This window comes from Podarcis liolepis, assembly GCF_965112155.1.
Source record: "Podarcis liolepis genome assembly, chromosome: 14".
Lineage (NCBI taxonomy): Eukaryota > Metazoa > Chordata > Lepidosauria > Squamata > Lacertidae > Podarcis > Podarcis liolepis.
In genome coordinates, this window is record NC_139569.1 from 17627259 (window position 1) to 17640306 (window position 13048).

Here is a 13048-nt window from a genome sequence, read left to right on the forward strand (position 1 = left end):
ATGACAGCTCTTCAAAGAGAGGACTTAAGCAGGACACATGTCTGCCCTAAATTTTTATGTATGGATACTTATGAATAAGGCAAGGTGACTCAGTCTGTTGTCCAGCTCCTCACTGCTGATGGGCAACATCAAGGCCCCTCTTGCTCTCCATTAAGGGGATAAGAGACTAGATGGATTAGGCCAACCAAGCAACCAAGCAAGCAAGCAAGCAAGCAAGCAAGCAAGCAAGCAAGCAATGATTTACTATACAGTCACAGACTCCCTAAAAGGAAGCATTCAAAGAATAAAAGCAGGAGCATTAAAACGGGCTGTCTTCTGACAGTCTTTCAAATAAGTGGCTATTCCCTCTACAGCAGGACATATCACCACACTGCAGCAGAAGACACAAGAGGTAAAATCACAGCTTTCCTTGGCACCAGTTATGCCTCAGGCCAGAATAATATTGTATCCAGCTTGGATCACCACATTTCTGTAGGCCTTGAAATGCAAACATTAAATGGGGATGTTTCAGAGGAAAGTGACAGAAATGAGAAAGGGTTTGGATGGAAAGCATGAGGGAAGACAGGAGATGGAAAGAGCTATCCTTATTTAGCTTGGAGCAGAGATGGGCAGCTCCTATGCTCGGGGAGGGGGGGGGGGATGTTCCCTGAATGTGGCGTCATTGCTGGGCTCAAAGTGCCAGGAAGGATGTAAGAGCTGGAAGTGCTTTGGTGGCAGACCAGCTCCTGTTGAGTTCAAGACAGGATGAATGCGTCCATAGCCAGCAGTGAGCACCAGCAGCAGTTGCTGGAAGTCTTTTCAAGTGTCAAGAAGTTCTACCTAACCTGTTCTGGCAGGTTATTATATTAACTCAGAGGTATGCAAGGATTCCCCACCTCCACCCCATTTCAAAAGTTGATATGTTTCTCTTATTAAGACTTCTTTGTTTACTTATTCACCCATTCATTTATTTTTTGTTGAATTTATGTCCTGCCCTTTGTCAAATTCATGATCTGACAATTGACAATTGAGTGTTGCTGCACTCGTGCAAATTGTTGAGAGGAGGATGGATGATGATTGTCAGGGTTCCTTTGCATGGTAAGCCAAGCCTTCACAAAGGTTGTGTGTGATTCATTCTGAGGTTCCTTCCCATTCTATAAACTGTGGTTGGAAATCATGAAGAAATGTGCCATGCGCAGAGAGGAAGACGATGGACTGGAAATGCTGGTGTTGCATTAGGTAGCCGATCTACCAGCAGATCATTAATAGAGGAGAAGGCAATGCTGAAGTACAAAATATGAGTCCAAACAAAGCTATTTGGGCTCCATCACACATAACCAGGACTGTGCATTTTGCCTGTCAGCAATCATGTTTTATCTGATTCAGATATCAGTATGCTCGGCCTCTTGACATTCTTCCAAAAACAAACAATAAAGTTTCCAGTCCTCATGACTAACAAAGTTATTGCCTGATGAAATCTAAGAACCTTGTGCAGGGCTTCCAGCTGTCAGTTTCTGGACATTGCTTAGACTTTCCAACCAGCTGGCAAAAGCAGACAAAATCATGTAAAAATAATAAGTAGATGTATGCAGATTTGATCTATCTGCATGCGCATTTCAACCTGGTGCAGAATTTGGAACTTGTAGCTGAGAATATTCCTTTCAACAAGGTGGTGCCCACCCCCTCACAATGCCTTGGACTACATCTTCCATCAGCCCCAGCCAGTGATGGCTGTAAGAGTATCTATAGCCCTGGTCACCCTGTGCCCTCCACATTGCTGACACGTGCTTAGAGGTTATCACTTCTGACTTAAAACTTGGAAATTGCACTCCAGTCCTTCAAAGGAGCTAAACTGTTGACAGCTAGGAAGTTGCCCCCCCCCCCACAAACGGTTGATTCCCTTCCGAGACCTGTTTGAAATCTGTGTTTCAGGGAACCTTGAGTGCACTGAGGAAAATCTTCTGAGGTGGGCCGCTCTCCCAGCCGCTCCAAATATTCTTCCCAACGCCCTTTTCCTTTCCCATAAGAAACCCTTAAAAATGACACGCCTATCAGGAAACCTCAAATCAGGGCCAATGTTTTTGAAAGACTTTGGGGGGAGGGGAAAAGAAAAAAGAAAAATACACATCTGCCAATATAATCTGACTTTTCCAAATAAATAAAACCGGCTCTCTCCAACTTTGATCCGGTGTTCTAGCCTTTTTTATTTACTTAATTGTCCCATCCAAGTTCTGAACGGGCTGGTTGCCCACAGCTGCTGAGCCTGCATTCCTTGGGGCTTATCACGGGCTGCCTCACCTGTTTATTATTACCCCAGCAGGCTCCGGTAACTGAGGTCTGTCTGAACATTGCACCCCTGCCTGAGCACTCGCCACAGGGGTTCCACCTGCCTTGGCTTTTCACAGCACACTCCATATTTGTTACCTGCCGGCCTCGCTGCTGTGCAGAAGTGGCTGTTGCCTGTTGGAACTAGTGGGACAGAAGGCAGGGAGGCCAGCATCAGGTGGGGCCAATGACTGGCAGAGCCAGAGCAAATGACAAGCAGAGGCAAATAATTCTGGTTTGGTCCCTATCCTCCTCCCTGCTGAGTTCTACAAGGGCATCATGGAGACTAAGGAGGAGGAGGAAAGTGACAGGTCATGGCACCCATACTGGTTGCAAGCAGAAAGGCCAGAAAGTGGGGACTGGTTTGAGGTGATGGGGTAGAGCCCCATTTCCCCCAATGGACCAGTCTCCACTGCTGCTCTGCCACAACTAATAGAAAGGGGTGTATTGCTGTATGAGAACACAGACTCACCATGTCTTGGGGCACCTTGGCATCTCCAACTGGACAACAGCACATTGAGCACAAACTGGGCATAGGGCCAGGCAGGTGGAAGCAAGGTAAACTCTGAAAGAGAGGACGCTACCTTCCACCAGGTCAGACTAGTCCAGTCTTACCTACTATGACCAGCAGTACTTCTGTTCTCTCCCATCACCTGCTATCCCAACCTTCACCAATGTTTTGACCATCAGCTCCAGCCACACATGGAAATGCATCAGAAAGTGTGGAATGAACCAGGATGAATGGGAAGGCACAGAAAAAGCACAGCACTACTAAAGGTGCCATATAATGCCCATCCCACATTTGTAAGAACTTGATTGATTCGTGTGGCAGCGCCTGCACTTTGGAACTCCCTGCCTATTGAGATGAAGTGGGCGCCTTCGCTATACTCTTCTTGGTACCAGTTTTCATAGAAAACTGGCATATGGGGAGAGACCTAGGCTTTTTCTTCTTTTTCTGTATGCAGGGTTGTTGTGTGTATAGTATGTGTGTGTTTAATCCAAGGTACAGTGGTGCCCCGCAAGACGAAATTAATTCGTTCCGCAATTTTTGCCATCTAGCGAATTTTTCTTCTTGCGAAGCACGGTTTAAACGGTTTAACAAAGTCGCAAGACGTTTTCGTCTTGCGAAGCAAGCCCATAGGGGAATTCGTCTTGCGAGGCAAATCGCGAATGAAAAAACCTTTCGTCTAGCGAGTTTTTTGTCTTGCGAGGCATTCGTCTTGCGGGGCACCACTGTATATTCATTTTGTATCCCACTGTTCCACTCAAGGAGCTCAGAGCAGTATTTTAGCCTCATAACATAAGAACCTAAGAGCCTGCTGGATCATGCCAATGGCCCATGTCGTCCAGCATCCTGTTCTCACAGTGACTAACCAAATGCCTATGGAGAGCCCCCAGGCAGCCCCTGAGTGCTCTCCCCACTTGTGACTCCCAGCATCTGGTACCTAGGGGTACATTTCCTCCAACAGTTGAGGCAGAACATAGTCATTTTGTGGCTAGTAGTCAATGACATCATCCTCCTTGAATTTGTCTAATCCCCCTTTTAATCCATCCCCATTGGTGGCTATCACTACCTCTCGAGGAAGTGAATTCCATCATCTAGCTATGCATTGTGTGAATAAGTACTTTCTTTTGTCTGTCTTGAATCATCCCACATTCAGCTACATTGGATGTCCAGCTTGACAAAATGGCTCCTGCCCTCCTTGAGGCACCTGACAATTTCAGGCCTACATCTGTATCAACTGACTTCAGAGAGATGAGGGGGGAGGAGTTGCAAGGCTAATAATTCCTTTCCTGACAGAGGTTTCCTGGGCCTTGAAACCATAAAACAGCTGCTTTTCATTTCGGTTGGGATATTTTATATTCTTTTTAAACCGATTGCCTTCAGGATGAGGCGAGCTGCAGGGTTAAGTAAAGAAATAAAATAAAACAACAGGGAAACAGTCGACTGCTGCAGTTTTTCCCGTCATGGAGCTGTCATGAGGAGAAAAATGGCACCTGTTGATCTCCTGGCTACCGCGCAGCCACAAAAAGGCAAAGAAGCTAATTTTGAGGCTGAGTTTTATTGCTCTTTGTCCAAGTAAATGCGTGACTTTACAGACAAGTTTCTCATTAAAGTCCCTAAAATATCAGAACTTTGCAGGAATGGTGGAGGAAGTCAATTTTGTTTGCATTTTAATGGGAAACTACCTAATTTTCACTTCTCAAACCAATATGTAAACCAAAACACACCTGTCCTTCAAAATTTGCACTGTGTGGTGGAGCTGTCTAACCAAACAATGTCTACAAAAATTACTGGGACAAGACAATTTGAACATATAACACCAATTCTGGTCCAACTGCACTGGCTTTCAATTAGCTTCCAGGACAAATTCAAAGGGCTGGTTTTGACCTATAAAGCCTTAAACAGCTCAGGAACACAATAGCCCAAGGAAGCCTCTCCCCACATGAACTGAGCCAGATCCTGCAATCACCATTTGATGCCCTTCTTCATGTGCCTCCTCCGTGAGAGGTCCAGAGGGTGGGAACATGAGAACAGGCCTTTACTGTGGTGGCTCCTTGCTTGTGGAACGTTCTCCCCAGGGAAGCTCGCCTGGTGCCTTCATTATATGCATTTCGGTGCTAGACGAAAACGTTATTCTTCTCCCAGACCTTTGGCTAATTAAATAATCTATGGCCTTTTAAACTATATGGAGGATATTGTTTTTGTTTGTTACTATGGTATGCATTTTTATATTGTAAACTGCCCTCTGCTAATTGTATAGAAATTTAATAAATAAAATAATAATAAATTAGGTGTTCATTCTGTATCATTTTAAAATCTATCATTAGCTGTATTTTTGGGTACAGTGGTACCTCAGTTCTCAAACAGCTCTGTTGATGAAAGTTTCAGTTTTCAAATGCCGTAAAACCCAGAAGCAAATGCTTCCGTTTCTGAACGCGCCTCGGAAGTCGAACGGCTTCCGCTGAGTGTATTTGTTATTTTTCTCAATTTTCTCTATTAAATTTGCAGACCGCCCTTTGCGTCTCGGTTTCTGAACATTTCGGAACTCGAATGGTCTTCTGGAACAGATTACGTTCGAAAACCGAGGTACCACTGTACTCTTTTCAAAGCTTTCTTTCAAGTTTTAAAGTGGCTGTAGGTCAGTAGTACACCATCTGCTTTGCATGCAAAAGATTCCAGGTTCAATCCTTGGCATCTTCAGGTGGGGCTAGAAGAATGAACCCCAGAGAGATCTTCTGCCAGTCCATGTAGATAATACTGAGCTAGATAGACCGATCCTGGTCTGACTCGGTATAAGGCTGTTTTCTACGTTCCTGTGTTTTAATTGTTTTTACGTAGGTCGCCTCGGGACTCACATGGAAGGCGATGCGTAAATGAATAAGTAATAAAATAATAAAGAGGCTGGCAGGTAACCGAAAAATTCTTTTGTTGTTGTTATATCAGCCTTTAAAAAAGAAACCCGGGACATTTTTGCACATGTGTGTGTTTTATTGAAGAACATTGCTGGACAGTCCAGACAAGAATCAGGAGAGCTGGCGCTGCTGAAAGGAAAGGAGGAAACAGCCAAGTCGAATGGGAGTTGCTGAGGCAGGCAAAGCATTTAGCAGGGCTGAAAGTCAGGTTCCCTGGGGATTCTGCTTTCTTGGAGGCTGCTCTTGTGTGCTTTGGATCTTCCTCATAAGAGATGGCTGCTCCTGCGGTTTTCCTGACTGGGATACAGCTGACGAAAGACACAGGTGAGGAAAATAAATGAATGGAACTAACCAAATAAATGGGAAGCAAATTGGCTGGGGCCTTACCTTTGGAAACAGCAACGGTGGCCACACCTAAAGACCCTTCCTCTCCTGTTTTCGAAGACTTGGGCATTGGATATGCTGTGCTTAGAGGCACAGAAATCTCAAGAGCCGAAGGAACAGCCCAGGCTTATTATTCTCCCACCCCTCTTATAGGTAAAGAAATTATAGCCAGTGAAAAACAACAACAAAAGCAGTTCCTGTGACACACCACAGACAGTGTGATATTTCTCCCTCTTCAGGGTGACTCAGCCAATTGCTACTTACAGCACTAGACGGATTGCTGATAAGATCTGCACCAAAGTTTTGCAGTATATCTCCACCTGCTAAGTGGAGTGGTCCAGTTCTGCAGAACAGTAGAGCTGATCCTTCAGGAGGTGGTGCAGTGAGTCAGTGCATCTGGCTGTTAACCAGAAGGTTGGTGGTTCAAGCCCACCCAGGGACGGCTGGGGGCAGGACTCTGTCCTGCATTGCAGGGGGTTAGACTATATGGCCCTTGGGATCCCTTCCAACCCTATGATTCTATGATTTCTACAACTTCTACTGTCTGACATTTCATTTGGTCCTAATGAAGATATTAGTTTGACATTACTTTTTTGTATCTCAAGCAAAGTCTTACAATGGTAGTGAAACTTCTGAACTGCTGGTAGAGCCCACCAGATCTTGGGAGCTTTAGCCCACTTTGGACCATTTCTTTTATGGATGGATTCACAAATCTACTTGTGGAGCCCATTTATTACTCAAATTTAGTAGCACATATCTGCATGACACCACAATGGCAAATCTTTTAATTGCTGGAAGTGCAGCAGCAGGGATCATTCAGTTTGTAACTTAAGAGTTAATTCTATTAATGTTTAGCTAACTAGCCAAGAGGGGGATGTGTGGAGGTGTGGCTTAGCAACAAGATAGAATAGGATAATGTTTGCTGAGGTAGCACATGCTCTGATTGGCTATATAGTTCTGAGGAAGCTTTTCCTCAGTATGTTTGGTTGACTATCTCCCTGCTATGTGCAAGGCCTGAAGTAAGAAAGACAAACTTCTCTGTCTAGTTCTTGTTATATACTTTTTTTGTTCAATTTTCTGAGTAAAGTGTTATCAGGATTTCTTTTCTCTCTGGACTCCATATTCATTATTGACTTTGCTAAGTTCTTGCACAACTCCTTTTTATTTCAATAAAGCTTGCATCAGAAACTTCTGGATGAATTGTGCCTCCCTACCTGACTGCCTCACACTTCTTGCTCAATTCGTCACAAACATGAGGAGGTGATCCTTCTTTCTTAATGCAAAGCACATGTACCTATTTTTATCTGAGCAGCATTGGAGGCCATCCATTGGGTACAGATATTCATGTTTAGTTAATCCTTTCCTACTCTTGGAAATCTGGGCCTTCTTGCAGAGGAGACAAAAAGAAATGCAATGGGTGAGGAAGGAGCCTTTATTGCAGCATGATAAACAGATGCATCTCAGGGCATAACTACACATGGTGTTAATTATGTGATTAGCGATCACACCATGTGTTTTAAAAAATTAAATACCAGGCATTGCTGGGAGATGTTATCAAGAAAGAAGCTTGCATGGAGGAAAGGTTTATGATGCCCCTCCCCAGTTGCAATGTCCATGGAATCTACTCTTTCTGCAGAAAAGAGCATCTGGGGCAGCACTGGCACAAATGGGAGCTTTGTTTCAAAATGATAATTGCTGTACATTGAGAGGGGTGTCTTTGATGGAGGTTGTTGCTGGGGAAGGAAGGCTTCAAGAGCCCCTAGCTACACAATGCAATCTTGATTATAGTTCCCACCCACAACGTCTAGCATTTAATACACACTGCATTATTGCTGATCATGTCATCATTAATGGCACTTGAAGTTAGGACCTCAGACATAAATATCTAATCTCTGGGCATCCTGTTATTATTGTCCACTTTTCATCTACAACATATAGGCTGCATGCAGGTGTACAGGTATAAACATAGGAAAGCCTCCAGTACACATGCCCCAAAGGAAATCAGGAGCTCCACTCTCACTTTTCAACCAACCACAGTTACTTGTTTAATCCAAACTGAGAGCTGAGGTTAGTGGTAATGATGGTTTAGGGAAACAAGCCAGCATTGTAAACCATGGTTTGAAACTAAACCACAGTTAATGCTAACTACAGTTTGTCCAGGTTTGGATGTAATGAGAAACTATGGTTTAGTTGAAAGTCTTTTTATTTCCCTGCAGCTACATAGAAGAGTAGGGAAGATGGGGAGGCTAGAGCAGAGGCTCCCCCCGTTTATTCCTATAATGCTAACCTCTGATCTTCTTGCAACAGTGCCAGTGGAGGGTAGCAGGAGGGCTAGTTCAGTGTTACATACTGTCTAGGCTGCACTTTATCTTTTGTAGCTGCCTTCCTCCTCATCCACAATTACCCTCTGCAATCTATTTAACTGTCCCTTTGATGAACACTCCTATATTCACCTTTTTTAGTGGCTCATAATTTATCTGCACAGCACACTTATGTGTGAGGAAGGGTGGGTGGAGAGAGAGAGAGAGAGAGAGAGAGAGAGAGAGAGAGAGAGAGAACACCACACATTTCACTCACAGGCAGTTCTTGTGATGTTCCTGGGTGTGCCTATGCTAGATGATTGATGGGCACCATGTTGGGGGCAGATGGAGTGTGCCGGGGGTTCGCCAAGAGCGCTGAGCTGTCCAATATGCTGACGGATGAAGCGTGTCCAGACCATGAGGGATGACACCTCCAGCGGCCTAGCCTCCTTTTGCATCTCTCCCGCCCCCCTCGGCTGCTGTCACGCTGGGGCGGTGAAGGTGATGGAGCGTGTCCGCTCTGCAAAGGACGTCATTGCCTGTGCTATGCAGGAGTTTTTGCTGATGGACCATCTTTCTTCCACTCCCAGCATCTTTTCCACTCTCTGGGCCAGATCCACAGTAAGATGTAAATCATCTTTGCACACTCCGGTTGAAGGAAGTAAAGCTGCGCCAGTCTACAGGGATTTTGCAGTTTACCCCTGTGATTCTCTATTCCTGTCAAAATGTGATTCAGTGAAGCTGAGCTGCGCCATGATGTGTTATCTCAGAGATGCCAGCTGTGCTGGGGGAGTCACCCTGCAAGGCAAGCAGCCTGATCTTGTTCATAAACCTATGCTGAAGCAGGCCATTAAATGCTTTCTTTAGAATGGGCATGAGGAAACTTGGGCCTCCTAGGTTTTGTTGGACTCCAACTCCCTCCAGCCTCAGCCACTGTAGGCCAAGGATGATGGACATTGTAGTTCAATGTTCAGGGATGATGGGAAATATAGTCCAACAACATCTGGAGGACCGCGGGGTTGTAGCCAATACTAGTCCTTTTCATGACTTAGGTCTAGTCATTTCAGTTGGTCTACTGTGAGTATAACTTGTTGTTGTTTTTAGTCATGTCCGACTCTTCGTGACCCCATGGACCAGAGCATGCCAGTATAACTTAGTTGGATTCAACTCACAGATTTTGCACCCCTGCTGTAAACTCCGTCGAGCAGGGTTGAGGAACGTACAATCTTCCAGATGTTGCTGGACCCCAACTCCCATCATCCTTGATCATTGGTCATGTTGACTGGGGCTGATGGCAGCAACATCTGGAGGGTCACAGGTATATTGAATAATATAAGAGGACAGTCTTCTTCAAAGGCTTGTAAGCCTTTTTGAATGAATGAAATTACACCCCCCCCCCTCAACTTTGGAAGGTGCCAATCAAGTGGCCAAGATAGGTCAGGCAAAAAAAGAGGAATAAAAGTGGTGTGAATGGAATTCTACGTTTTGACATGTTCACAAGCTGAAGGCCGTCTCCCAACATCTGGGCTGGGATATTGCGCGTTGCCTAAGAGCAACTCCAGATGTTCCAAAAGCCTTTTATTCATTGCCTTTTATTCATTACATTTTCTTCCTTTCCTCCTTTTCTCTCCCCGCCACTATTGGCTCACTAAATCAAGGGAGACAGGCTTTTTAAAGAAAAGCTGGCCAGGGGAAATAAATAAATAAATGGCCCAATGGCAAGATGAAATGAATTCTCTGGAACCAAATAAGCAGATGTGCCTCCCCCCCCCCGCCAAATGAGGTGAGAGAGGAATGGCGGGGTGCTTCTGAACCTTTGAGCAAGGTTGATTAGCCATGAGATGAAAGGAACAAACCGCAATCCTGATACTCCCGAGAAGGGGTGGGAAGGAAAGGCTGGTGCTTGGGCAAGAGAGATGGAGAAAAAGATATAGTGGTACCTCGGATTACAGACACTTCAGGTTACAGACGCTTCAGTTTACAGACTCTGCTAACCCAGAAATAGTACCTCGGGTTAAGAACTTTGCTTCAGGATGAGAACAGAAATCACGTGGTGGCGGCAGCGGGAGGCCCCATTAGCTAAAGTGGTACCTCAGGTTAAGAACAGTTTCAGGTTAAGAACTCCAGAACGAATTAAGTTCTTAACCCGAGGTACCACTATATTCAGAAAAATGGCCAGCTGATGCCTGGCTGGCTTCAGTGCATATTCCCCACCTCGTCTGCTATTTCTTACCAACTCTACTTTGTTCAGAGGTGGAAATGGTAAAGAGAAGGACGGGATTTTTGCTTGTACATAGGACATTTCTAGGAAGATGTGCGGGAGGCATTTCTTAAACTGATGCAAATGGTTGTTGAGTTATCAATTAAAAAGAATAATGCTGTCATGCTTTATTCCAGGGATCAGGAACCTCAGGCCCAGGCCCTCCAGTCTTGGTCGCTCATATTAGTAGTTCCTGCACTCAGGCAGTGGCCAGAAAGGTACCTCAGTAAGGTTCACAAGCAGACCGTGATGGTGAGTTCCAGTGCTCAGGAATGTTAAGGCTGAGCATCTTATAGTTGGAGACTGTGAGTACTCTGGGGCCTGTGGTGGGGGAATAAAATATTCCAAGTGGTTAACTGGAAATCCTGCTTAGCCCAGTTCACAAGCTTCTGCAAATAGCAGGCCTAGAAACTTTAGTCACATCCGCACCATATATTTGAAACACATTTAATGCACATTTAGAACTCATGGCTTCCCCAAAGAATCTTGGGAACTGTCATTTGTTAAGGGTGCTTGGAACTGTGGCTCAGACTGTCTTTAACGTACTTGAGGGTCAAGTTGTTTAGGGCTCTGTGCATCAACAAAAGGACCTTGAACCTCGCCTGGTAGCAAATTGGCAATTTGCGATTATTGGTGGTGCAGCAAATGCTCAGAAGCACACCTTTTTAAAAAATTATTATTATTATTATTATTATTATTATTATTATTATTATTATTATTATTATTTCTCAGCACATCCAAAGCTGAGCCCTTGCATTGAAAAGCCCAAGGCTAATTCCCGGGGAACTATGGCACAAATGAAACACCGGATTTAATCCTGAGTCATCTACATCCAAAACCAACACATTATCATCCATGATCCCATGCTGACTGATGACACAAATCTTTCAGTTTGCTGTCATTGGGCAATTTGACAATTCTTGACATCCAAGTTCTTCAATGAGATCCAAGTCCTCTGCAAAAATGCTGGACATGGAAAGACACAGGCCCACAAAGCAGGCAGGTGGAGCCTGGCTAAGAGCAGACTCAAGTTGGTGGGGCAGTGCCCCATTTGCCCTAACAGATGAGTCCTTCACTGCAATTCTTGGGTATTGGGTTTTTCTCTGTAAGCTTTTCCTGGCTAATTCCTTGTGGAAGCTCTTTCTGGCCTCCTCTTAGCAATACACAACAGTAAGGACAGCAGAAAGTAAAATTCACAACTATGTGACAACCTTTCATAGAATTCTAGAAGACGAGATGTAATGTTAACATTAATTGCTTTGTCGTAAATATGGAAAGAAAGGCTAAAAAAGAAAAAGAAATTTTTTAAATAGAAATTAAGGGAAGGATTTGTTGAAGAGAATTAATTAGATATTGGAATGCAGTAAGGAGAGGTATGAGGAGGTCGGGAAAGTAGGTTTTATGAACATAAGGGAATGAAGTTATACATGTGGTTTTCTGTTTTTTGTATGTATTTTTGTCGATGTTTTTCTCTTTTTTGTTTTTTCTTTTTGACTTTTGTGACTTTTATGTTATAAAAACTTCTGAAAATGCCAATAAATATTTTATAAAAAAAACAAACATTAATTGCTTTGTCACAATTTAATATTAAATGCTTGTTACAGTGTTAAAATGCAGATGTCTTGATTAAACGAACATCTTTCTTAATTTGCACTGTTTATTTCAATTGTATTATTATGAGGTTGTACACAGGGTTCTGCGTCTTTGATGAACTTATCTCCTGTAGATTATATCTATATCTACATACCCACTAGGTACTGCCACCCCTTGCTTGCTCTGTTTACCAACCCTGTCTACTCCTTTGTACTTCTCCCATACCTGACAGAAACTACCCCTTTTTAAACCTCACCCACCCCCGTACCCATTCCCACCACAGTTTGCCCCCAACCCCTCCCCTTCAGCATTCCAGTGTGGGCAGGTCTATTAGGGTAAATAGGGCACAGCCCCACCAGTCTTGGTCCAATCCCAGCCAGCTCCCACCTGTCCTCCTACTTACACCCAGTCATTGGGCGGCACTGGCTGTCAGCTTCCTCCTCAGTCTAAGTGTTGACCTTGTAGAACCTGATACTACAGAGGATAGAGACACAACTAGAATTAGGTCCCACCTGCAGTATAGATTTAAAGCAATATCATACACTTTTAAGCAGCCATGGTTTCCCCACAAAGAATCCTGGGAACTGTGGTTTGTTAAGGGTGCTGGGAGTTGTTAGGAGACCCCTGTTCCCCTCACAGAGCTACAAGGCTCAGAATGGCTTGGTGGTCCATCGCTCTTCCCAGGAAACTCTGTCAATGGTAGCTCTATGAGGGAAATAAGGGTGTCCTAAGAACTCTGAGCACCCTTAACAAACTACACTTCCCAGGATTTTTTGCAAGAAGCTATGAA

At 44.3% G+C, this 13048-nt stretch overlaps 1 long non-coding RNA gene across 1 annotated transcript; it reads left to right on the forward strand.

Annotated features, from left to right (window-relative positions):
• Positions 1-5314: 5314 nt before the first annotated feature.
• Positions 5315-10929, forward strand: LOC310692728. Its single transcript, XR_014518864.1, has 4 exons — positions 5315-5395; positions 5648-5717; positions 5806-6045; positions 10803-10929. It is a non-coding gene; the product is annotated as an uncharacterized lncRNA (long non-coding RNA).
• Positions 10930-13048: the final 2119 nt, after the last annotated feature.